This window comes from Schistocerca nitens, chromosome 1, assembly GCF_023898315.1.
Source record: "Schistocerca nitens isolate TAMUIC-IGC-003100 chromosome 1, iqSchNite1.1, whole genome shotgun sequence".
NCBI classification, from domain to species: Eukaryota; Metazoa; Arthropoda; class Insecta; order Orthoptera; family Acrididae; genus Schistocerca; species Schistocerca nitens.
The window spans coordinates 370976811-371004567 of NC_064614.1; the positions used below are offsets into that span (position 1 = coordinate 370976811).

The 27757-nt window shown below is 41.2% G+C and overlaps 1 long non-coding RNA gene across 3 annotated transcripts; it reads left to right on the plus strand.

Annotated features, from left to right (window-relative positions):
- On the plus strand, positions 1–27687 carry LOC126248908 (uncharacterized). Of its 3 annotated transcripts, none has more exons than XR_007545555.1 (6): positions 1–17; positions 12614–12770; positions 12985–13055; positions 19582–19639; positions 22628–22661; positions 24215–27687. It is a non-coding gene; the product is annotated as an uncharacterized LOC126248908 (long non-coding RNA). The 3 variants fall into 3 exon arrangements; XR_007545554.1 differs by lacking the exon at positions 1–17 and adding an exon at positions 11569–11656; XR_007545553.1 differs by lacking the exon at positions 1–17 and adding an exon at positions 11625–11752.
- The last annotated feature ends 70 nt before the right edge of the window (positions 27688–27757 follow it).

A 27757-nucleotide genomic window follows, 5' to 3' on the forward strand; every position in this document is an offset into this window, starting at 1 on the left:
ACTGAGCAGATGTGTTGGTAAGAGGGGACAAAATAAATTGTGGATTTTGCCATTTTCTCCGTTGTTGCTGTCATATTCAATCACCCGAAAATGATTTGTTTTCAACATTTAGGGTATGTTTGAGTTTTTAATGGCTGAAATGTACAGGAAGGAATGATTATTGTTTTATTTCTACGGAGATTTGTTGACCACATTTCGCATATAACCGTATTGATGATTTCCTAATGTTCCGTTTGTATTTGAAGAAGTTTCCACACTTTTGTGATAATTAACCATAATCGAGTAAATTAGTTGTAATCTCATTTATAGTCCCTTATATTCGTCATGTACTCATGTTGATGTGGTTGCAGAGTCGTGCAGATTGTGAGAGGATTACTTCAGTTTGCAATCAGTGGCAACAGATTATCGTACGTCAGGATGCCTTGTGACGGCCCACCATGATCGTATGTGCACCGAGCCTATACCTGTGGGCAACTCATTGTTTGTGTATGATGATACTCTACCCTCGTTTCAAACAGGCACTGCGTGTGACAATCCACAACCTCAGCCACATGTTGCGTGTGACATTACACCGTGTCATGTGTTGGCACCCAATACCCCCAGAGAGTGTTCCAATGTTTCTCCTGAACTATGTTACTTTTCTCTCCCACACCCCCTAGTGCCCCCTACATCCACTGTCGACGAAATTTGCATCGCAATCAACGCCTCTGAGAGCTCACGTGACGAGCTTTCCTCGCAGCTCCACGAGGGATCCATCTTCGTCCTCTGCATAGGGGACAATTCACGTGGGTTCACACCCACGTCACACATCACCATCCTGCGCCAAGTCCCTATCCCAAATGGGGTGGATACGGCTGCCACAGCTGCAACGTTCAGTACCGACGGGATGCTCAAGATTCGCATCCCCTTCTCCGCCAGCACTGCAATGACGACATCTTCTGTGCCAGTCCAGTTCACACATGCAGGTCGACCAGTCCGCCCCCCCTCCCCCGACTGGATGGCGGACTATACGAGTGTTAGTCCACCCTGCACAGACAGTATGGACTCTTAGCACATGCTGCTATCAACCAGTGAGCATCCCACAACGCCACTACACAGGAAGACACCCACGTCCTTCCCCCAGTGCTCCGCACTCCCGGGAGGGGGGGGGGGTGGCTCTGTGATGACAATCGACGGCCAGTAACTTCACTGGCGAGGTGCAGAATAAACGGTCTTTGGAGACTCGAGATTCTGTGGCAGTCCCTTCTACGACTTGACTGAGTGATACGCGTGTCGTGAATTTCTGCATTGTTTTTCTTGTGTTTCTGTAATCATACGAACCTTAATAAAAGTGTCTTCTAGTAATAAGTTGGAGTTTTCGGTGCATGGTCCGTCACTATAGCCAAAAAACCCACGTTGGTGACCCCGAGTCGCGAAAATATGTTGCAGTCGCTCGCTGTGTATCACCGGTTTCGCGCCAATAGACAATGTCGCAGCCTCCAGTTTTTCCAGCAGTGCACGACGCCGCGACCACAGAATGGTCATTCGACTACGAAGGGCAACGCTTTTCCCCGTGTGCTACTAATACACCGAGAATGTTCGTATCTCCCGTGTTTGCCTCGCCTGGCCAGACGACTAACCTCTGCTGGCATACCATACCGGGCGCTGTACACATCGTCGTGGACACATTCTTCAGCATTCTACACTCGACAGAATGCTCCTCCAGCACAAGACTCCGGAAACCCCGAGATTCTACCGCACAACATGGACCACGCCGCTTTCCAGTTTCTGGGTCCACACGCATGGGCGCCCCCTCCTCCGAGCGGCCGGCCATTTAACGTGTCCCCCTCCGTGCCGGTCGAAGGAAGACTCGCGCCAACCACGCCGGGCCATTTATACGCCTATCCGTCCTGGCTCCCCGCGCATACCTCGGGCGACGCACCTGCTGTGGTTCTGCCCCGTCGCTCGGCGCTCAATCGCGATCTCGCGCCTCTGCTAGAGATTTCGGCTGCATCGGCAGTTGATCCGCCCGCGCCTGCCGCGCCGTGCCCGTCGTGTGGCCGTACAGATTCCGTGCCTACAAGGACTGGATACCACGTCTCGCTTACACAGCTAACAGACATTCAACGCAACACATCGCCCGCCATGGAGGCACAGTTCGCATCAGTGAACACCGTGCAGAATCCCTGTATGTTTCGTGCCTTTCCTACAGCCCCACAAGCACTGGCCCCCAGTCTTTTTCCGAAGCTGCCGCTGTTACAACCGGACGACCCAATGACGTGGTTTACCTTGGTGGACAACATGTTGGACATACACGGTATTGCGGACGACAGCACTCTTTTGTGTGTTTAGTGAACCACCTGCACGACCACCCTGATCTCATCAGTGACTTGTTGCTGAACCCACCTAAGAGCGACAAATATGCCTCTTCTTGTGCATTACTCATCGAACGCCTCTCTCGTCCCCTGGCCAATACGATTCACAACGTAATTTGCGACGAGACTAGGCGACAGAACACCCTCACAGATGTGGCGATGCTTGCGTGCCCAGGTCAGTACCGAGATCTTGCCGAACTTAGCGCTCTGGGCATTGTGGTTGGTGAAGCTGCCGCAAGAACTACAGTTACATTTGCTTCCACATACTGCAGCGTCACTCGAAGATAAACTACGGCTGGCAGATCAGGCATACGCCATTATTCGACACAGCCACCTCCCTGTGCGCAGCACAGTGCCTAATACCGCCGAGGCTGGTAATCCTGTTGTTATACTTCCACCGTCGGGCGGTAGAGGCCGGGCGCGTGCGTATCGCGGACAGTACACAGAACTAGAGATGGGCAAAACTGTTCTTTTCAGAGATTGGATCAGAACTGTTCACTCCCTGAAATGAATTAGCTGTTTTTCATGACTCACCACTCATTTACAAAAGAAAATAAATGAAAGGCACATTGCCCTTTAAACTTGGTTTATTCCAGTACTATACCTGTATTTTGATCTTATTTGATCCTATTTTGAAGTAACATAGATAATGAGTAAGAATTTTGTATTGTTTATTGAAATTTCCACGATATGACAAAGTTTTTGATTATTGATTTATTTTGCACTAGCGTGGTTTTTTGGGTGATCGGAAAATGTTGTAACTTGAGATTTACATTAACAATATATTTGGCTATAATGTATTAAAATTTCATTAACCTCATACAAATACATCGCAAGCCATATATCTTTCCTTTCGAAGACGCCTAAAATCGCAAAATCTGTACCAGAATAAGAAAAAAAAAATATAAATTTGACTGTAAAACGAAAGTGCTGCATATAGCCTTACGCAGAATAAAACAAGGAAAATATTGGTGTATCACATTTTGCGATACGTTTATCGGTTCGCTCGTAATTAAAGCGTAAATTCGAGTGTCCATAATAAAAATCCTATAGTAAGAGTAGTCATCAGGAACCTAATCTAATCAGTTTAAACAAATAAAAATAAAATAAAAACAATTGATGTATACATAACATAATAATGTAATATACATAGCGGTATTACTATGAAGAACAATATCCAGTGGGGACAAACTCCGATGCAGAGGCGCTGAGTCGAGCAGGTCGAGCCGCGAGCTGTATTACTGCGTGAGCTGAGACCGCAGAGACCAGAGTGACACCAGAGTCGCTTTGCTCGACGCTCTGGCTAGAGTCGAGACGGTGGGGTGAGCGTTGAGCGGGCGAGTTCCGAGGGTGGGGGGAGCTCACCCGCTCCGAGACAAATCGTCCGCTCCCTTGCGAGCAGGTTTTTGCAAGTAGTTCCTATGTTATCCGCTAGGTGGCTCTCTGTCCTGTTGCTGGCATCAACTGCCCAGAGGGCAGGACGTGCGACTGAAACGATCGCCGACAGAGTGCGATGCGAAGTTAAGCTGCGCCAGACACTGCACAGTGCACACGGCAGACGACGCACAGAGACGGCCCGGCATATGTGAAACAAAATCCAATGGGGCACTGCACAATGCAGGCAGCCAAGGTAGAAGCAGGGCAGAGGCCGGCGCTGGCTGTGTTGTGTGGCGTGCACTGTGCTCTGACCAGCAGAGGCGCTGCTGATATGCTCCGTCTCTCTCTCTCTCTCTCTCTCTCTCTCTCTCTCTCTGCCTGGGAAACGTTTGGAGCTACCGTTCTTTTTTTCTGAATCACTGATTGTTCACTCCTTTGAAAGATTGAACTCTATGAATTAGTTCAAGAGCGGATCCCCCATCTCTACACAGAACAGCAGCCATCTAGCGGCCAAGACCTGGAACCGCCAGCGGGTCGGCAACAGCTTCTCCCCACCCCAACCGGGCTAGCGCCTGCCCGCCCCGCCTTCCCCTCGCCTGACGCTTCGGCTGGCGGGACGAGTACAGCTGACTCATGCATATGCTGGTTCCACACCACTTTCAGGGACGCCGCTCGCAACTGCCGTCCGCCCTACGCATTCCCAAACACCGCTCGCGCGCCGCAGCAGGTGCCACGGCCCGCGGATACATGCAGAGGCGCCCACAGACGTTGCATTCTGTCAGATCCCCCACCTCACGAGGACGTCTCTATGCCTTGGATTTAGGTACGCGCCGGTATTTTCTCGTCGATACCGGATCAGACGTTAGTGTCCTACCTCCCACATTTTCTGTAAAGGACACGACACCAACCAAACTGTCCCTTCGAGCAGAAAATAAGTCGCCACTTCGTGTCGATGATTTGGCCAGGTTACCTATTGAACTCATACCCAGCAAACAGTTCACCTGGTCCTTCTACGTGGCTGACGTCGAAGATCCAGTATTAGGCATTGACTTCTTTTCCACTTCGGACTGTCTCCAGATCTTCAGTCAGCCGCATTATTGCATCACACCTCATCCGCTCATATTGCATGTTCAGTCGCCTCTTCGCCCCCCCCCCTCCCTCTCAGCTGCCCGACGACTTCGATACAGCTCCCATCGAGTGCTCTTCATTGGCGGACAGCCTCACAAATTCCATTGCCCAGCTCCAGCCCAAACGCCCTGCAGTCGACGATCTCTGTGCTCACAACGCCGAACTGAACCGTGCCATATCGTCGGCTACACAAGCCCTCACCGAGGCACAATGCCTCGTACAACGCCTGTCAATGCTGCCACCATCCGACACCGGAGATGCACCTCGTGGAACTTCGTCGCCACCAACTCAGACAGCTTCCCCGGCACATCAGGTTAGTGACTCTTGTGTGCTACCGATTCCCATTCACGACAGCCCCTGAACGTGTTCACCAGTCGAGCTGAACGCTATCACGAATGGCACGACACACAAAATTGTCACGACAGATGGGCCTCCAGTGCGCCATAAAGCGCGCCGACTGCCACCACGTAAACTACGCCTTGCTAAAGCCGCAGTGCAGGAACTTCTACGGGCAGGTATTGTTCGCCCATCGGACAGTAACTGGTCCTCACCCATACATTTAGTCCCCAAAAAGGACAGCACTGTGCACCTCTGAGCCGACTACAGTCGCCTCAATGCGCGGACAGTATTAGACAATTACCCGATACCTCACATACAAGACTTCGCGCAAGTACTTAGCGGAGCACGCATCTTCAGTGTCTTGGACTGCTGCAAGGCATATTTACAGATACCAATGGAACAAAGTGACATACCAAAGACAGCAGTGATCACACCTTTCTGTCTGTACGAATTTTGTTACATGCCTTATGGTCTCAAAAACGCGGCCCAAACTTGGCAGCGTTTTATGGACTCACTTCTTTTTAACTGCACATATTGCTACACATACCACGACGATATACTAATTTTCTCCCCCTCTGACAGGGAACATGAACTCCACCTGGCCACGATACATGACTTATTGACATGTAACAGAGTCGAGATCAATAATGACAAGTCACAACTCCGCTGCACCACTGTCACTTTTCTGGAGTACACCGTCTCCTCAGATGGTATATGCCCTCCCCAGGAGCAGGTTGACTGCATTCGCGATCTACCCCTCCCAGTGTCGTTTCGCGAATTACGCCGATTTTTAGGAACTGTCAGTTTCTACCATCGTAACCTGCTGATGGAAACAGCAATTCAAGCCCCTTTGACTGATGCATTGGCTGGGAAACAAACCTCGAGCAGTCGCCGAGTACTGTGGTCTGACAACATGGTGAGAGCTTTTGAAGACCTTAAATCAGCATTAGCACGTGGTGTCACTCTCGCCCACCCTTTGCCAGACGCCTGCATCTCTATTACAGTGGATGCAAGTGATTTCGAAATCAGTGCAGTCCTCCAACACATGTCAATGACACGACTCAACCACTCCTGTTATTTTCCAAAAAACGATCTACAGCTCAACGTAAATGGTCAGCATTTGACAGAGAATTGCTTGCAGTTTATGAAGCTGTAAAATATATCGCACAGACATTCAAGGAAGGAATATAACAATTTTCACAGACCATTGCCCCCTTGCGGAGGCTATCCATAACCCCGCTGCTGACCTTCCCCCACGTAAGTTCCGGCAAATGGACTTAATTTGCCAATACACAATAGACATCCGTTACATTCGAGGTTCAGAAAATGTGGTGGCTGATTACTTATCATGTATCACTGCAATTTCATCCCCCATTAATTTCGACGAATTGGCCCACTTACAGGACAGTGACACTGAATTGCACAACCTCCAATAGGGCCCAGATACTTCCCTTCAGATCGTTTCGTGCAACCTACTGGGCTCGGCCAAGCCACTGTGGTGTGATACATCCATGGGCACTGCTCAGCCTATTGTTCCCCCTGTGCTGCATCGCCAAGTGTTCACTACTTTACATAACCTGGCACATCCTGGTGCTAAGGCTACTAAGCACCTGGTTAGAGAATGCTTTGTGTGGCCAAGTGTGAAGAGGGATTGTGTACTTGGGCTTGAGCTTGTTTACAGTACCAGTGCAGCAAAGTCGGCAGGCACACACAAACCAGGCTAGGAAAATTCGACATCCCGAAAGGTCACTTCCGTCATTTATATGTGGATCTCGTAGGACCATTACCCGTGTCTCATGGTTTCAGGTATATCCTGTCCGTCACTGACCGCATTACACGTTGGGTGGAGGCAATACCCCTGCAGGACATCACAGCCGATTCCGTAGCACACGCATTTGTATCCTCCTGGATAGCTCGATTTTGCTGCCCTACATCCATCACCACCGACCAGGGAAGACAGTTTGAATCCCTGCTGTTTAACAAACTCTGCGTCCTCTGTGGGGTGGATAGATTCCACACTACAGCTTACCACCCTCAGAGCAATGGACTGGTAGAGCGGTGGCACAGAACTCTGAAAGCGGCACTCATGTGCCACGGTGGTGAGTGTTGCGACGCCCTTCCCTGGGTTATGCTAGGAATACGCAAGGCTTACAAGACAGACCTCCAGGCTTCACTCACAGAGCTCCTGTATGGTGAGACCCTAGTTCTCCCCGCAGAGTTCGTCAATGACGAAGGAATCGCCGACCTATCCAACCTCCCCACGCTAGATGAGCGTGTCCGGACACACATAGCCGCGACCACATACCCGTCCCCGGGTGTTCATTATGTTACAGGATGACACAGTCAAACTGGCATTACAGCCACCTTACTCTGGCCCACATCGAGTAGTGGTTCGCACAGACAATACTATGGACATTCTTGTCAGTGGTCGCTGGCAGACAGTTTCCCTCGAATGCGTGAAACCAGCCTGGACGATCGAGGAATCTGTAACACACCCCCCGAGTCGAGTGTTCTTCCATCAGGTGACGACCCTGATCTCACACAGGCCACCCACTCCCCTGCGCCCCACCATGATCGCATGTGCACCGAGCCTACACCTGTGGGCAACTCAGTGTCTGTGTATGATGATACTCTACCCTCATTTCAAACAGGCACTGCATGTGACAATCCACAACCTCAGTCTCAACCACATGTTGCCTGTAACATTACACCGTCCCATGTGTTGGCACCCAATACCCCCACAGAGTGTTCCAATGTTTCTCCTGCACTATGTTACTTTTCTCTCCCACACCCCCTAGTGCCCCCTACATCCACTGTTGACGAAATTTGCATCGCAATAACGCCTCTGAGTGCCCACGCGACGAGCTTTCCTCGCATCACCACGAGGAATTCATGTCCGTCCTCCGCATAGGGGACACTTCACGTGGGTCCACACCCTCATCACACATCACCATCCTGCACCAAGTCCCTATCCCAAATGGGATGGATACGGCAGCCACAGCTGAAACGTTCAGCACCGACGGGATGCTCAAGATTTACATCCCCCTCTCCGCCAGTACTGCAACGACGACATCTTCTGCGCCAGTCCAGTTCAAACATGCAGGTCGACCAGTTCGGCCCCCCCACTTGATGGTGGACTATACGAGCGCTAGTCCACCCTGCACAGACAGTATGGACTCTTAGCACATGCTGCTATCAACCAGCGAGCATCCCACACACAACGCCACTACACAGGAAGACACCCACGTCCTTCCCCCAGTGCTCCGCACTCCAGGGAGGGGGGGGGGGTGGCTCTGTGATGACAATCGACGGCCAGTAACTTCACTGGCGACGTGCAGAGTAAACGGTCTTTGAAGACTCGAGATTCTTTGGCAGTCCCGTCTACGACTTGACTGAATGATACGCATGTCGTGAATTTCTGCATTGTTTTTCTTGTGTTTCTGTAACTATACGAACCTTAATAAAAGTGTCTTATCGTAATAAGTTGGAGTTTTCGGTGCGTGGTCCGTCACAATAGCCAAAAAACCCACAGAAGTCTAGCAACAGCGGGTGACGGGGTAGATGGGGGAATTACAAAGGTTCGTTTGAGCAGTTACCAGACAGCGCCAGGCAACAGGCTGTATTGCGCATGCACAGCAATGATGACGTAGGCAGCCCGTGCTTGGTGTTTGCTCTGCTCATACGCCTATCGACGAATTTCTGGTGGAAATTCGTGGTGGGGCTCCCCGTGACCATGTGCAGCCTTGTGGCATGTTGTTGAGAGGACATACAGAGTTGTACTTAGAGCAATTGTTTTATCATATCCCACCCAAATAAAGGATGCAAATAAGGAAACAGTTCTTGGCAAAATATCATTTCAAAATTTGACTCCACAACTCGAAGTACCATTAATAGTTTGCTATTGGGTGAATTTGACAGATTTTTTTTTAATTTGTACTCTGCAATATTGTTATGTAGCTTTTTCATCAGGTTTACATCTACACAACACTGCAAAAAGCTAGTAGGATGGATTACAAATTTCTTGGGGAAAAAACAGTTTCTTGTATAGCTTACACTGGAATAAAGGACAATAAATTTCATGGCTATTTCAAAATGTGCAAAAAATTAACAAGGTTGTCTGTGAGGCAAAGAAACTGCACAAATGACAGTTTATATTCTACTCTAGGAATAAATATGAAGCCATGTGCGGAGTTAAAACGATAAAACACGGTATGCTGACAGTCTACAATGTACCATAGAATGTCATTCTATAAATTTAAGATGTAAACACAAATTAAGAAATAACTTCAGGCCTAGAGGAAGTAGTAGACAAGTACCTTGTGATCGAAAAACACTTTCACAGAAGGCAGATTTGTAAAATTCTGCTACAGCTGTCATTATATTTGAAACAAAATATTTAGTTCAAAACTACTGACCAAATTTGCCTACTTAGTCAACTTCAAGTAAATGTTTACGTATGTTGTACGTATATAGCTTTAAGAGATGTTACAGTGTCATAAAAGAAACAGGACATCAGAGACTACTCCAGCCAGCATCGGAATTTCATAAACCACAGTAAAATGCTTCATTCCACTCTAATTGCACATTTCTATGTCCAGATCACTCTGAAGTACCTGATATTCAGCTTTTCATGTGGTTTTCGTGATACCAATTTTCTCGGAGGTCCAGTACTGTATTCTCATGTTTGGTTCTTTATTATGGTATAATGTCATTCGTCCCAAAAAATGAAAATTTGCACTTGAAATTGAACGAAGTTGAAAGTAGCCAATTGTGCGAAATGAAACAATTCGTTTCAAATAAACTAACTGCCTCAGCAGAAAAAAATTAATAGAAGCAAATTTCTCTACAAAACAGACAAAAATAGCTTCATTAAGACATTAATAGTTGATTACTAATCACGTGGAAATAATATAAAATCAGAAAATTGAAACTACTATTTTATTTTGGTCTTTAATGGTTATGAGAATGTATATTAATTCACTTCATGGCTCCCGGCCACAGAATTCTATTTTGATTTCATTTGACGTGGGAGCTGTAAACGAAGAGAGCAGCAATATTTGAAGACACGAAACAAATACACGGGTCACGTGAGGAAGGATCCATCCCACTATAAATCAGCTTGCTCTGCGCATGCGCGAATCTGGCAGCTTCGGCGCGTCGGAAAAATTTTTCCGCGTAGCATCTGGCTACTTGCTGCTACTGCTCATACAGCAAACAGCCACGCTTCAAGTAGCCAGAAGTGGGAGGAAGGCACTGCTCATACGTGAATTCAGCTCTGCGCATGCGCACGAGCCCACTGGCAACTGCTCATACGAACCTGTCATTTCCGTGTTCTGTGGTGTGTAAAGCCCGGTCCACACGCAACGATCTGTCTGCGCAGATGTCTGTACATGCAAAAGATCGCTGCAAATGTGGTGTGTTCACACGACACAAACCCCAATCTACTACTCGCCCGCCATCTGTCGGTGTAGAAAAGAAATATCAGTGGCAAGCGACTACGCTCACCGTAAACGTCAAAAATTTAATTCAGTTATTTTGAAATGTAGAAATGGAGGAAGTTCTGTTGTGGTCTGTGTGCGCAACTTGTGTTGCAAAAAAACATTCAGACCAACCGCAGGAAACAGAGAAAGCGGTCAAAATGGTGTAGACCGTGGCTGCTAAAGCGAAAGCAGTTTTCTCTCGTAAATTTACTGCGAGATTTGCAGGGTGAACCTTAAGAAAGCCAAGCAGATCGAAATACCATAACGTTGGCTGGTATACTTGATCTACTCCTACACCAGATCTTCTAGATTTCTGAACTTTGGATAACTCTTTTCGGTAAACAGTTCGCAACGAAATTTTTTTTTTTTTTTTTTACTGTTTCTCTGTTTGCCGAGGCGTCAACTGCCCGCAATTTTTCAATTAGAGCATTGTATGGTGCTGTCTTTTTGTCTCGGTCACTATATTCTTTACTTTTCATCTTCCACAAACATGGGTGGTTTCTATATATTTCAATGAATTCACTAACGAACTCTCGAGAACACTGACGAGTATCAGCCATTTTAATGTCCTGTGCGCACAAATACAAACACTGGACTGAGCAAACAGCTGTTTCGCGCCAGATTTGCGGCGATCTCCTGTCCACACGCTCCAACTTGTCTGCGCAGATGTGGCTTGAACCCACAGATTTGAGAGGTTTCGCTCAAACCTCCAACTCCAACTTCCAGGTTTGCACACACATAAGATTGGTGCAAATCTTCTGCCCACACGCAACGATCTGACTGCGCATATGTGTTGTGCGCAGACTTTTGCGCAGACAGGTCGTTGCGAGTGGACGGGCCTTAAGCTGGTGCCAGTTTAGAGAGCTAGGAAGCCAATAGAAGTCTGGCAACAGCGGGTGATGGAGTAGATGAGGGAATCTCTCCACGGCCCGCGCCATGTTCTTCAACTGACGGTAGCGGTACTGAGCAGATGTGTTGGTAAGAGAGGACAAGATAAATTGTGGATCTAGCCGTTTTCTCCGTTGTTGCTGTCATATTTAATCACCCGAAAATGATTTGTTTTTAACATTTAGGGTATGTTTGAGTTTTTAATGACTGAAATGTACAGGAAGGAACGATTATTGTTTTATTTCTATGGAGACCACATTTCGCGTGTAACAATATTGATGATTTCCTAATGTTCCGTTTGTATTTGAAGATGTTTCCACACTTTTGTGATACTTAACCGTAATCGAGTAAATTAGTTGTAATCTCATTTATAGTCCCTTATATTCGTCCTGTACTCATGTTGATGTGGTTGCAGATCATGCAGATTGTGAGAGGATTACTTCAGTTTGCAATCAGTGGCGACAGATTATTGTAAGTCAGGACGCTTTGTGACGCGCAAAGGCCTTTATTTAGACAGTCTGAAACTCGTGGAAGAATGCATAAGTATGTCTGAAAGTTTTGAAACCGTTTTCTTATTGGGGAATGAAAAACTTATGTAGAGGTATTTATTATAGTGAGGTGTAAACTTCATTGTACAATTTTCTGTTACGTTACGTGCTAGGAAGAACATTATGTAGCAGTTTTGTTTGCCATAGAAATATATTAGAAAAGGGCGTTTAAGGTTTTGTTTGGCATAAATATAATTGAAAAACGAATAGGAAGCGTACCGGTGAAACTGGTAGGAACGATTTGCGGGGATGGAAAAGGGGTGGGGGGCGGCTAGCGTTGGCATAGTGTTCCTTTCCACAAATTTGATGTCAGTTTTTCCTTCTGTTCTTTACCATTGGCAAGCACTTAGAAATGAATGACGTATGATGATATGCTAGCAAATAGCAATTACTTGAAACCTGAAAGTTTATTTCACCTCTAACGTCCTGAAACTGTAGACAACATTTCACAGATTTGGCCATTCATGTGCATTTGTGTGATGAAATTTTGTTGTTCTAGGTTATCTTCAGTGTAATAATGATGCATACCCATCATTTGCTCGCACATGGAATGTGGAGAGGATGGACATAAGTTACTTCATGATAATGGAGTCTGATCTCGTTAGAAAACTTGTTGAGCGTTCCAAGGGATGTACTGTGCCATGAAAACATGAGTGGTAAGCTTAAATTATAAATTTTGGTACTTATGGGTCTACTTTAATGAAAGTTTTTCATAGGTGATGAAAAGCTTTGAACTCATTTGTAATGATGATGTCCTTACCTACTCTGAAAATTAAGTTGATGGTACCCACAGCGTTCTGAATATGATGTGTTTATATTTTTATTATTTGTTCTGTTGATTTAAAAGATTACAGAAAGTCAATGTTACAGGTTTTCTGTCCAAACGAAGCAGCTGGAAATTAGCACGTGGGGAAATATTGTTGAGGATAGAAATTTATAAGGTAAGTTGTGGATTTCTTTAATGACTACTTATTTTGTTTGAAAAACTAATGTAATTGTACAGATTTAATCAGTAGAGAATAGACACAGCATGTTATAGAAAAATTGGCATCAAGAGATAAGAGAATAAAAACAAATTCCAAAATGTATTAGAATGTTAAATTTCAGCACTAGAAGCCCATCACAAGTTTTCTCATTGCGTTAAATAACTACCATTTTGCAAACTTACACGAGAAATGACACCAAATGTGAATGGTGGTGGTATGTCTGCCAATGCAATGTACAGTTAGCTTTGTAATATCATCACATGTATTTGTTTACAGTAAATAGTTTTTAGATGCAATGAAAAAATTAATTTTTGTAGTTATTCCTAACATGCAGTATTTTAAAACAGTATCTTGCTGAATATCATTCAGTACACTTTGGCATTCTTTTTCACTTTGGATGTAACGTTCACACATATTTTAGCAACACATAGGGAATGATTTCTTAATAAATAGTGTCTGCTTATCTCTCACTGGCAACTTATGTTGCCTTTGGGACTCTGTTGCTCAGGCCCATATTGCACTACAAAAGAACTTTGTCAAAGCCGTTTGGTCAAATCTGTGAAAGTGCTGGAGAAGCTTCTATCAGAGACCTTTGATAAAAGTTGAAGTGAGGACCTAATACTGATTAAAGTTCCCCAATGTATACATTTTGGGTTACTAGTTTTAGCGTCCATCGAGCTTTCAGATGATGGAAAAGTATATTTGGTGCAAAATTGCTACAGTGGTCATTGCAAAGTATGAAGAATACAAAATTCTTCATAACACAAAGTATGCTGTCATAAGAGGTTGTAATTGTTTAAATAGCTGCAACAATCAGTTGCATTCAAAGGCTGCCCTGAGGATGATACGCTAACACGCGGAAGGATATGCAGAAAAATATAAACCCAAGAAAAGCCGAATGTTGTCAAATTCTGCATAGCTGCAATAGATGTTTATTTGTAATGCAGATAACCTGTTGGTGAGGTCTTCAGTTTGAAGACTAGTTTGCTGCAGCTCTCCGTACTATTGTAACCGGGTCAACAGAAGCATCAGATTCCTCCCATCTGCTTTGACCCATGGCGTAAGGGTGTTATGGTGTGTGACATTAAGATGCGGAGTTTGAGTTGGTTGTGTTTGTAGATGTCATCCTGCTGTCTGATGATACTGTGTGTGTGGGTCATTCCATGTCAAGTCACCCAGGCCTTGACACCAACCATGTCAGATTTTGATGAAGCTTGGTACAATTACTTCTTTTATCATCCTGAAAGCACTTGTAAAATTTTTTTGCTCTATCTCTTATAGTTTTTTTTTATAAATTTTTAAAGTTTTTAGATTTGGCGTTGTTTCAGCAGTCAGAAACTGTAACTTAAACGTGTCCTCACAACTAAAAAAATTTGTATATTAAAGAATACTCAAGATATCAGTACGAAATTTTGGAATAAGTTTGTGTATTATATCTAAATGTTAAAAAAAAATTACCATAAAGATATATTAAATTCTTCCAAATGAAAAAAATTTTCAAGTTTTTTATTTTTTTTTTAGCTAACGGATGTTTAGTTTTACAAAAACTGCAATATCTAGAGTCTCAGACCTGATAGAAAGCTCAAATTTGTTTTAAAATACTCTTAATTGTATAGGCTATTAGATAAAAGAAAAATTATGTTGGCTTTTTAACCTGTTTAATAGTTATCTAATTTTTAAAATAATATTAATTATATTTTAAAAATAAAAAATACCAAGTGACTTAGACACCAAAAATAAGTTTTTGTCTTCTTGGAGTAACAATGTACACTTGGATTTTGTATTGTTACTCCTGTGTTTTGAAGTAAAAAATTATTAGTGTTAAATAGCGCTTGGATAGTATTTTATTAAGTTTATTCGAACTCTCATTAAGTACTGTTACTTAGTTTACAGAGATTCTTTTCCAATATCCTATAAAAGTAACCACAACAGTAATCAGACCAAAAGTGAAATCAGTATGTCAGATATTCAAACCTGTAGTGTAGGGTTATTTAAAAAATCTGACTGTTTCCAAACAACCTACACACCTTCAAAAAAGTTACAACCGGTATCAGAATTGAGTGAGGAAGAAAAAGATTTGATCCACTTACGATCTGGAATTAATCTGTGTGAATTTAAGAATATATGTTCACACCACAGCTACTACTTTTTAAATGTTCTTGAAAAGTATCAAACAACATGTGTAGACCCACTAAAAAAACACAAAAAGCCCATCAAAAAATCGTTGAGAAGTGTAGGCTTGGATCTTTCTAAACAATTACTGACAAAAAATATTAGCATAAAACCTGGACAAAAGCTTTGCTCAACATGCCGTAACTTTTGTGAGGAAAAATTAAGAGTTGAAGTCAATGAAAGTGAAACAGATGATGAAGTCATGGTTGAATTAGAATAATTGGAATCCAGAAATGAATCCCTTGTACAAACAAACATTGCTCTTGGTTATTTAGGTTTAACACCGATAAAGCTTCATGGCTTGTCAGAACAAAGTAAAGGGTCTTATTTTAAAAGGAAGGTTAGCAGTATTGAAAAGACTGCCAAAAATGCGGTTTCAAAAGCATTAAAATATGATGCACCAAGTTCTGATGATGACGAAGAAGATAAAAGTGTGGTTGAGAAAGCAAAGGACTTTGATGTAATGATTTCTCTTATGAAAGAGAAGATTTCATCTGTTGGGAGGTCTAGAAAAATCCAGATTCTGACCTTGGCTCCAGATTCTTGGACTCGAAATAAAGTGATGAAAGAATTTAATGTGAGTACATGGTGTGACAAGCTAGAAAGCTAAAATCTGAAAAGGGTATTTTGGAAACTCCTGGTCCAAAAAAAGGTAAAACTCTTTCTGAAAATACAGTAAGACTTGTAACAGATTTTTATGAAAAGGATGAAAGTTCCAGAGTGCTACCTGGAACAAAAGACAAAGTAAGTGTTCAAAAAAATGTGTACATGCAAAAAAGACTCATTTTGTGTAACTTGAGAGAACTCTATTATTCTTTCAAATGGGAGAATCCCGAGGTAGAAGTAGGATTTTCAAAATTTTGTTTCTTGAGACCTAAATGGTGTATCCTTGCTGGTGCTGCAGGCACACACACTGTATGTGTATGCAGTATCCACCAGAATGTTAAACTATTACTGTATGCTGTGAAAAATTGAAGAATCTTATAAAGACCTAATTAAGATGCTTGTGTGCAACACGGAAAACCAAAACTGCATGCTACATCACTGCGACAGCTGTCCTGCAAATACTGCACTAACTGAGTACTTAACTGAAAAACTAAGTGAAGATTATGATTTAGAAGAAGAAATTGTAATCAGTCAGTGGGTTAACACAGACAGGGCAGAAATGATCAAACAGTCTATCAGTGTTGAAGACTACATTTCTTTATTGGTTAGGTCATTGGAAAAGCTCACCCCGCACTCGTTTATAACAAAATCCCAATCAGCAGCCGTTAAAAGATTGAAAGAAGACCCACCACCCAAAACAGCAATTATTGTCATGGATTTCAGTGAAAATTATTCCTTTGTTATACAAAATGAGATCCAAAGTTACCACTGGAATAGAGGTGGTTGTACTCTACACCCAGTTGGAGTTTTTCTAAGAAATGAGGAAAACAATGTTTTTGTTTCCAACCACTGTTTTATTAGTGACGACCAAGAACATGACACTGGTTTTGTTAACTTTGTACAAAAAGAAATTACAAAGTGGCTGTCATTACATCATACTGACATTGACTCAGTTCACTACTTTACAGATGGTTGTGCTGGGCAGTACAAAAATAGAAACAGTTTTAAAAATTTGACTGAACACTTGAGAGACTTTAATTTGAAGGCCCAACACACTTTTTTTGCAACAAGTCATGGGAAGTCAATTTGTGATGGCCTAGGAGGAACTATTAAAAGAATTTTAAGGAAAGCCAGTCTACAGCTTTCAGACGAAGAACAAATAATGACAGCAATCGATGTGTACAAGTTTTGTGAAAAAAATATTGAAAACATTCATTTTCACTTTATTGACAAAAAAGAAGCTGATTTGCTACGGTTAAAACTAGAAAAACGTTTTTCAGCAACCCGAACCATTCCTGGAACTAGAAGTTTTCATAACTTCAAACCACTTCCAACAAACAACCTTGAAATTAGAAGGACTACAGATAGTGTAAAACCCTCCTTAGTCTTTTCTTTCCATTCTTCTTCTGATTGGGTTCGTGTTGAACCATCCGTAAATAGCTATGTGGCTGCAAAATTATGATGGTAACTGGTACTTTGGACTGGTAAAAACAATATTCAATGATGAAGAAGATGCAGAAATTCTATTTCTACATCCTTCAGGACCAGCTGCATCATTTTATTGGCCTGAAAGAGAAGATTCCTGCATAGTGCCTTTGGAGCACATAGTCTGTGTAGTAGACGCACCTCAATCAAGCGGCACTGGGAGAATGTATTACTTCAAAAAAGACTGTATCAAAAGAACTGAAAGCTCTTGGATGAAGTGGAAAAACAGTTTGAATCAGCATTAATGTTTATTAAAAAGACAAAATTACTCAAAAAATTCAATGTTTTGAGCAATCAGTTGGGTTATACATAAGTGTCGTAAGTAAACTATCTTCGTACATAATTCTAATGTAATCTACTATAATTAATAAACATGTTAAAAAGTCGTCATTATTTTTGTTTTATCAAGTAGCCTATATGTTTAAGAGTAAATTAAAACAAATTTGATCATTCTATCAGGTCTGAGACTCTAGATATTGCAATTCTTATAAAACAAAACATCCGTTAAAAAAAAAAGAAAAAAATACATATATATATTTTTTTTTCATAGAAAATATTAATATATTTTAATAGCATCATTTTTATCTTCAAATATGTATAATAAATAAACTTGCTGCAAAAATTCATGATGTTATCTAAAAGAGTTTTTAAGATAAGCAAATTTAAAGTTTTGAATACAAATTAAATTGACCATTTCCGAAGGTTCAGAAAACGCAAAACATAAAAACTTTAAAAATTTATTTAAAAAAAACTGTAAGAGATACAGCAAAAAAAAATTGCAGGTGTTGTCAGGATGGTATTAGAACCATTTGAGCCAAATTTCATGAAAATCTAAGGAGGTGGGTGTAAAATTTATTTTTTATTGGGCGATTTGATATGGAATGACGTGTGTGTGTGTGTGTGTGTGTGTGTGTGTTGTGGTTTTCTTTTTCGTAGTTGAAGGTGTTGGTATTTTTGTATCAATAGCTATGACCGAATCTGATGTACATAGTTTTATGTGTAGGTATTGGTGTTTTGGAAAGTGTCAGATTCCTGTTCTTTTTTTTTTTTTTTTTTTTTTTTTTTTTTTTTTTTTTTTTTTTTTTTTTTTGGGATTGTGTGGTTTCTTAAGTTATATTTAGTTTGTCCCCTCCCTAAAATCCGCAGTCACCTGTGGTTGTCACACTAGTTTGATTGTATTTTAGGTGGGAGATGTTACTGTCTTATTTATACATATTTTCATGTCTGTTGCTTTGTGTATGTAGTTGACATCATTGGCGCTGTATTAGAGACGCTTGGAATAGCCATTTCCGCCATATTGATGATGTCGTGGATTGAATCCAACACTTCTGTAGTCCCGTGTATCCTGAGTAGGCATAACCATTGCAAGTAACTACTGCAGCCTACATTCTTCTGAATTGGATAACTATTCATCTCTTGGTCTCCCTCAATTGCATTTACCCCCCACAATTCCCTCCAGTACTAAATTAGTGATCCCGTGATCTCTCAAAATGTCCTAACAAATTTCTTTCCTCCCCAATTCTATTCAGTAAATCATTAGTTATGTGATATACTCATCTAATCTTCAGCATTCTTCTGTAGCAAGAAGATACGGAACATAGACACGGGTCACATGGGGAAGGATCCCTCCCCACTATAACTCAGCTTGTTCTGCGCATGCGCGAATCTGGCAGCTTGGGGGTGCCAGAAAAATTGTTCCGGGTAGCATCTGGCTACTTGCTGCTACTGCTCATATGGCAAACAGCTATGCTTAAAGTAGCCAGAAGCGGGAGGAAGGCACTGCTCATACACGAATTCAGCTAAGCGCATGCGCATGAGCCCGCTGGCAACTGCTCATACGAATCTATTGTAACACTGAAGTCTGAGTCTGTCCTGGATGCTGGATGGTTATTTTTCCTAAACTGGTCTGTTGCTGTGTATTAGTGTTAATTTGTTACACCCAAGTAACAACTTTCATTTTATGAGTGGATGTTTATTTTGCTACCAGTGGCTCTGCCTTTCTTTCCTCACATAAGATCAAAGTAATGTTCTTTAGGAATTGTTTCAGTAGTGCAATATGTCATATGATCTAATCTTAGTTGAACATTTTGTAATGATGAACCTCCTTACCTACTCAGATAATCAGCTGATGGCAACCCACAGCGTTCTGATAGAATAAGATTTGTTAAATGATATTTCTCTCTGATTTTAGGGAACTGAACAGATTTTAATATTTCAGGTGTAAGCCACTCGAGGAGATCTGAATAGTTAATGAATGCTGTCGAGTTCTTTAAAAGGTAAAGTTATTTTTAATTACTCCTAATTAATTAATTCATTGATATTTTGTGCGGGAGAGGTTTCTGAGAGAGAAGTGGTACACTGAAGTTGTGTTCACCCTCAGTTTCCAACAATGTTTCAAAATATTTTTCCAGGCTACTACTTTGTTGCAGAGGTTACAAAGAGGTTTTGAAACATGCAATTGCAGCAGTTTTAGTATGCATCAAAGGAAACAATGTTTCTGGCCACCTACCACATATCCCCATTGCACAATGCTAGCAAATGTTTATACATCATGTGTTTTTGTATGCCACTATTTAGTGAGTTTCACAAATAATAGTGGACGAGTCAGGAGAGTGTGTAATTTAGTTGCTGTATGGGGAAATGAGTTCCTGTTAGAAGTAAGGATTTCTGGGACATTTTTTGCAGCAACTGCATAAAGGGAAAAGAAATTGTCACCCTTTACCAGTGAGGGAAAGCAAAATATGGAGAAAGTAACAGATCAGGCAGTGGTGTTGACAGTGTAGCAATCTATACGTGGTAGGTATGGTTACCCTCTCCTGCATTTTGCAGGTGAAATTCATAAGCCAAAAGAAACTTGGGCATCATGAGCAAAGAGGTACAGAAAGTTGCTTGTCTTTGTTTTAAACTGTGCAGTAACATTCATCTATTTACTTTGGCACAGTACATTTACTTAGGACTTTAATAAAAAACAATTTGTAAACTTGTCATGAATTTGTTTGAGGCAGACTCTTTCTGTGGTTGTTCTGGGTTGTAGTAAAATCAGATGCAGTGACAGTTTATCTCCACGTGCCTGGGATAATCTGACCTGTCTGTAAATCATATAAATCAAAGCTTCCTTGTGGGGTGTATTGATTCTTTGCTGCAGCATTTCACCTTAACACTAGATTTTTTTTCTTTTTTTTTTTTCCCCTCCGCAACCTTGAAGATGCCAGCCTGTATAGGATTTCAGACTTTCCTGTCATGGAAAAGTGTTGTACGCCATAAAAACACTTGGTAGGACCTTTGTCCCTCCAGAGTAAGCATTCAGCTTGGTCAGAGTTCATTTTTTGGTTCCCTTATGGTTGCTTTCTTGAAAATACCTTTATCTGAAATTCTTTCTTGCAGCTAATATTTGCATGCACATGCAATTTTATGTCATTTCTTTTGTTGCTAGCACTTGGGAGAGAAACTTGATTTCAGGTTTTGGAATATTTATTAGTGGGAGGAGGTGATGCTGAGGAGGAAGTGACTGATCCTTCCACATCATCCCCACAGAATAAGATATTGTGTGTGGGAAGCAAGATGGCTACAATGTTGCTTTGCAGTTGCGTACTAAAGTATTGTGAAAGCAGGGGTAAAAGTCCAGCAGTGCTATGAATCTTCCAAAGTTGTTGACTCTATTGCTCTCAGTAACTGAGAAAGAATTAGCACATTTTATATGGGGTACCTGTAGAACATTCAAAGCTGCAAACTGCTCAAATTTTTTCATCTACGAAGAAAACTCAGTTTTGCTCTCAACCATGTGATCATCTTATTCATACCTCTTAACAGTATTTCAGTTTATTAAAATGTCACATATTCCATTAGCCATTTGTAGCTGACATACCTTAATGTGGTAATAGTAAGCTTGAACAAGTTCTGTTACTCAATTCAATGCTTAGTCGAAATAACAATAGGCTTTATTGCACTTAAACATGAATGTGCTTAGAAATTGTTGTATGAAGAGGAGCTTGTGCATGGTAATGATCAAAGCAAACCAAGAGTAGTTTCTATGTCACTTGTTTGTTTCCTCAGTGTTTGAAGAGTTGATTTGGGACTGAGTTGATGCATCTTAAATATATTTGCTTGGTATATAGAGTGATTCACATAAGAGTTATCACCTTTTATTTTGTGAAAAGTTCCAGATATCGAAATTGGGACTTTGGCAATTGACAGTGTGCTAAGGGACAAAGGGACATGTACTTCGTTATGATAGAAGGATCCTTCACTCTTATATTGGTGGAGATACAGAAGCAAGTACGATTTTTAAAATAGAAGTGTACTTTTTAATGGCATCTGAAGAGCTTGAAGAGAAGAGTGCAATGATAAAATGCTTGTTAATGTTTAAGTTGAGTCTTCACAAAACAATTGGAGCAATATTGTGTTATAAACTCATTCATGCCAGGCTAGGTCCTTTCATTAAGCCTTTAGATAGCTTACTTCTCTGCATTGGAGAAGTAGCAGGAAGTGGGTCATTTATAGGCACATCATTTCTGCTTCCCATAATGATGCAACCTCACGTGGGATCTGCTTGGCAGTGTTTACACTGCAATAACTGGCTCTTATCTCATTGCTTTCTAATTTTAGTTCATTTCTCAGATTCTTTTGCTAAGAGTTTCTGCCTCAACATTAACAAGCATTATATCACTGTACTCACCTTTTCAAGCCCTTTCGAATGCTGTTAAAGTATTTATCATCCTATTTAAAAATCATACTTGATAAAATTTGTCAATACAAGTGAGGGCACCCATACCCCTCCCCCATCTCTCAGGGTAAGGAAAAACTATTGTGTAGTCAGGTGTTTTTCCTTGAAAAATGAATTAAGTCAGAATTGTGCAGGTTTTTGAATGGGGGGTTGAAACTGGAATGGAGACAGGAGTTAAGGCTTTTTATCACATAGCAAAGTAAATACCCTGTAGTGTACTATAATTTGCTGAAAACTTTGTTTCGATACCTGGAATTAACTAAATGAAAGGGGTGTTACATACATGACTTGCCCTGTATAGTTAACATTTATTTTCTGGTGCTTAGCTTCTTACTATATAATTTCAGTTGCCCTTGTTGGTGATACTACCAGAAAGTGCAGTCAGTATAAGGCAGATGATGAAATGCTACTAGGTAGCAGTAACTTGAAACCTGAGAGCAGAATTCACCTCTAACGTCCTGATGCCTTGTTTCCTTTCTTCCTTGTTTGGAGTGGCATTTACAGCTAGTCTCATTAATATGGAAACTTCTTGTCATTGCAGGTCAGTGGCTGTGGCTTTGGGAGGTGAGATTAAGGTAAGGTTTAAGTTTATTTTGTAAAATGGTTACAGTGCACTAACAGTGTGTTTACAGGCATTCTGCTGAGTTATTTTCATTATCTGCACAGTATTTAGATGACCAAGCCAGCCATCTTCTTTAGGTGCTTCAAGTTTTGCTACTGTGTACTTGCTGCCTGTGCAGAAGGTGGAAACTAAAACAAGTCTTTGTTTACCTGTTGCTTACAAGTCTTCATTGTTTGGTACTGCTTTCCCACATTGTATGAACACAATAAACAAGCTTCTGTTCATACTAGTGCATATTGTGCATTTGTATTGTTTGTGCATCATCTCTAGAGCAAATTTTGAATTCACGATTGCCTTGGCTGTATTTTACCAGATATGCTGAGATGATATGGTAGTGTATGTACATAGGTGTTTTACAGTAAGTCCTTGAGTTGGACAGTTTCATTGTCATGTAAGCACATTTTAAGGTTCTCATACTTATTCATTAATCTCAGCTTATCCTCATTTGCCAGATGAAGTAAGAGAACGTTAAAGTGATACACTAGGGGGATGGCAGGACAAGGCAAAGTGGGAATGAACAATAAGAAACTAGAAATGAAAGTTATGTGCAGTGAATAGAACTGGCTGAAGAGGGCTTTTTCCTTCTTTTGTGTAAAAAATCAGGTACGCAATATATAGTTTCCTGACACATCACATTTTGGGTGGGGAATTGTAAGTAGTATACTCCCCTATCATTGACAGCTTAGTGATTGTTTTATATTTATAAAAAATTAAAGATTGTACCTTGGTTAATAAATGGCATGCTTTGTGCTAAACTCTCTCCCTTTGAAGAAAACCTATGAGAATTCTTACCTAGGTAAGATTTCTTGAACATTTCATATTGGGTGAAGGAAACTGCACACCTAAAGATGGAACCTCTGTTGCAATTACATGCAGAAGTAAGTTATGGTTCATTTATTTACAGAAGTTTCATTTTTAACAAATGTTACTTTTGGATGTAGAACTGTTAATCAAAAGTAGTATAAATTCAACTTGCTGTTGGGCTCAAATGCTTTTATGAACACTTTTATGTATATAGTTTTGCAGTGTTTCTGGTTTGGTGAAGGAAGATAAGAAATGTTTGTAAAATTCATTGGTAGTTAGATGCATTTCAGAAAGTTTGGAAAATTTTCTGCACTTGGTTTTACTTTCAGTATCATTGCTGTGAAGTTCTAAAAAAGTGCTATAGTAAACATCCACTAAAGCCAAAGGCAACAGTTTCTGCATTGTGATTGCCTTAGGATGTGTGATGGACATCTGTACTTGCCTGCTCCAGATTTGCAGCTGTGTACTATTAGATTCATTTGTCTTGGACACTTGGAAAATAAATTGCGGATTTAAAAATTTTGTGCCTGCGGCGTTTAATGACATTCCCACCAATCTACTAATTACTGTTTTCATTGTTTATAATTGAATACACTTATTCAAGGGTAAATTTCTTTTCCTTTGAATCTCAGATAATGAAACATATCAACTAAATGCAAATGATCAGATGTTATACAAAAAAATTTCTCATTTTGATTTCAGATTCCAGCTTCGGTATCTTCAGATCAAAATGGAGTGGTGTGAATAGTTGTGGCTTTATTAACTGACAACCTAGTTAGGGAAAAGGAAGGCTTGTTAATGCACAGGACTTATGTGGGTTGGACCTACAAAGTGAGAAAAGCAATGAGGCTGACAATACTGTGAACAATCCCTTCTAGATGCTCAGTGGTTCAGCTCCATATGGCCATCCTGTGATTTTTGAGACTGCTGTCGGTGAAGTTTTTTTTAGAAGTGGAACATTGGAATTTAGAGCAACGTTATTCCATAAAGTTGTGTTACAGATTCCCCATGTTTGTCTTAAAAAGCACGTCATTTTGGAACTTTGGAGAACATTCAAAAAAAGTGACCGATGTGCAGCACTGTTAGCAAGACTGGGAACTAAGACTCTACTGGTGAAGAGCTGCCAGTGGGAACTAATTTGAAGAGGATAATATTGTTGTATAAAAAAATTCCTTGAGAAAGTCATTACTTTTTTCATGCAACTCATATGTTTTATTAAATACGTAGTCGTCAGTACCTGTATCTGTAAGGTTTGAAAATAGTGTGTGATGACTCCAGTATTAGTGGTGGGCAGGAAATCGCGTATCTGTTAGAAATCACAGTGACTGAGAAGTCACAGATATCACAGTAGCAATTTTACAGACTCTAACTGCGATTTCAGTCACAGTTAGCAGTCGCAAGTAGTATTCCACATTCAAAGACGTGAGCCATCTATTGGTCGAATTTAGCACTGCTTTCTGCGATTTCAGTGACAAGTCGCAACTTCGAGTCGCAAGTAGCAACTAGAAAGCGCGGTTAACAGTGCCATCTGTTGGCCAAAGTTCGTACTACGTCCATCTCTGCGATACGGTATCGAGTCTAACTGCGATTTCCGTGACAAGTCGCAAGTAGCAACTAGAAAGCGCGGTTAACAGTGCCATCTGTGGGTCAAAGTTCGTACTACGCCCATCTCTGCGATACACTATTGAGTCCAACTGCGATTTCCGTGACAAGTCGCAACTAAGAGTCGCAAGTAGCAACTAAAAAGCGCAGTTAGCACTGCCATCTGTTGAGCAAAGTTCATACTACGCTATTCGCTACCGAGTCAAACTGCGATTTCTGTGACAAATCGCAACTAAGAGTCGCAAGTAGCAACTAAAAAGCCCAGTTAGCACTGCCATCTGTTGAGCAAAGTTCATACTACACTATTCGCTACCGAGTCAAACTGCGATTTCTGTGACAAATCACAACTAAGAGTCGCAAGTAGCAACTAAAAAGCGCAGTTAACATACTTTTCCTAGTGTCATCTGTTGACCGACGTACGTACTTCGTTATGAGAGCCTTGTGCCTCACGAGATCGATGTGCTGTGTGTGCATATGAAGGGCTTATTTCAATAGTGGTACAAGTCCATTTTTGTTCATTTTGAGATACAGAATCGTAAAGTTAAATGAGCGCTGAAAAATCTGCAGTTGAGATACCAGAAATATTCAAGCATATGGCTTCTTGCTAGAGATGAACCTTTATTTATGTTTGTTTGGATCACTAGTTTCAGAAGCATTATAAACAGAAAAGTGGAGGTAATGGACTTGTACCACTATTGAAATAAGCCCTTCATGTTATATGACGACATGCACATTCAGCATCAGTTATGGTTGGTCAAATACTGCTGTGACTCTGAATGTATTATATTAGTAAGAAGCAACATTGCCTTTTTCTCCTGAAAATATCAAGTAACGTAACAAATGTGTTTGATTCTGCTTCCAATATGACAGTTCTGGTTAATACTCCACATGCCTACAGGACTTTGCAATGTTAACACAGCAGAACTCAGACATCTGTATAAGTGTAGAGAAATGAAAACAGTCATATGAATGCCTCACTTTTGTTCCGACACAGTTCAAGACTCGGGAGAAAAGTTTTACACCTGGTGTTCTACATGGCAACTTCACACACAAGACCTTTTTGCCGACACTACTACTACCTACATAAGTAAGCTTTTCCTGTGTTACTTTCAAGTAATGCACTTAAGCTATTCCTGATTTAAATGGAAGATCTGTACTTCCCACCTTCATATCAACAGCCTCAAAATGCATATTGTAGACTTCGAGATATGTTACAGGTCAGTGTCACACCAAGATTTGGAGAAAGGGGGGGTTGGGAGGGGGGCGGCATGTCACTCTCCAACAAGTGTTTACCAATAAGTAAGTGGCGGAAAATTATGGGTATAGGACGGCTTAAACATGTGGAAAATGAGATTTTTATTATTCACTGACTGTATTTGACATTCATTATTCCTTTAAAATCGCACAACAACTTCAATAAAACACAGTTTAATCATTCACACACTTATTTCACAATTATTTCACTTTTAAACTGCAAATCCTCTAAGAGCTGTCTTGAATCTTCACGAGTCTCTCTCAACAGCCTTGATGTGGATAGATACGTACAGCAACCAGTAATCAGAGTCAGAACTGTGTCTGCAAAAACACAAGGATTATTAAGCAATGTTTGCTGTCATTGATTACTAGCAATATAATTGACAGAGTAGATTGCTAATATTTGCTATAATGAATATCACATTTGCAAGAACGATCTCACTGAAGTAATTAAGTCCATCGAAACGCTTAGAAACTAACCTCTCGTCTGACGAAAACGGTCTAAAGACGCAGTGGCAATTTCTTCAGATCTGTTGACAATGATATTTTGAGTTATCACTTAACTGAGTGACTGAAATGTAGTTCAGGTACCTGTGAACATAACAATATGTTAGAATTCATTTTCTAAATACGAACTATTACGGTACTGTACGGCTACTTACATATTAATTACACTATTAATATTTTCACAGTTGTTTCTTTAATACAAAATTAAAGCCAACGGAAGAAAAAACGTAAAACATACTTGCCAATGACAGGTTTGTTGAGATGCAATTTTCTGTGTTGACAGATGTAACTTCATACGGTGGTACGTCGCAGAAGTAGCAGAAATCGCGGAAGTAGCAGAAATAAGTGGCGGAGGGATACACGACCTATGTTCCTTAACTGCGACAAATCACAGTTAATAATAACAGATACTGAAAAGTAGCATTCACAGAAATCACAGATATCGGAAAATCGCAGTTTAGCCCATCACTATCCAGTATATGATGAAGCAATGTTACTGTTTCATACCTGGCTCTGGTGCATGAACTGTTTTTATTCCTGAATGCTTTGATTGGCCTGTCATTGATTCTTAAGCTGACATCTGATAAAAGAATTGTTTTACATGATGTGGCATACACAATGTTACTGTAAGAATGACTTGTCATAAGTGTTATCCAGATACAAGGTTGATTTCCTGCTTTACTTGAGCAGTCACCTTTCCTGTTATAAATCGCCTGTTTAAAATAATGCTTCATACAACCAATTTATGTCTTCATAGTATTTGTGATTTACTGATTTGTTGTGCGCACAATAAAAAACATGACATGAGCAAACACTATTTCAGTACGTTGCCCAATCAAGAACTGCTGTTCCTAGAAGGGAATGGTCCAATCCAGCATGTTG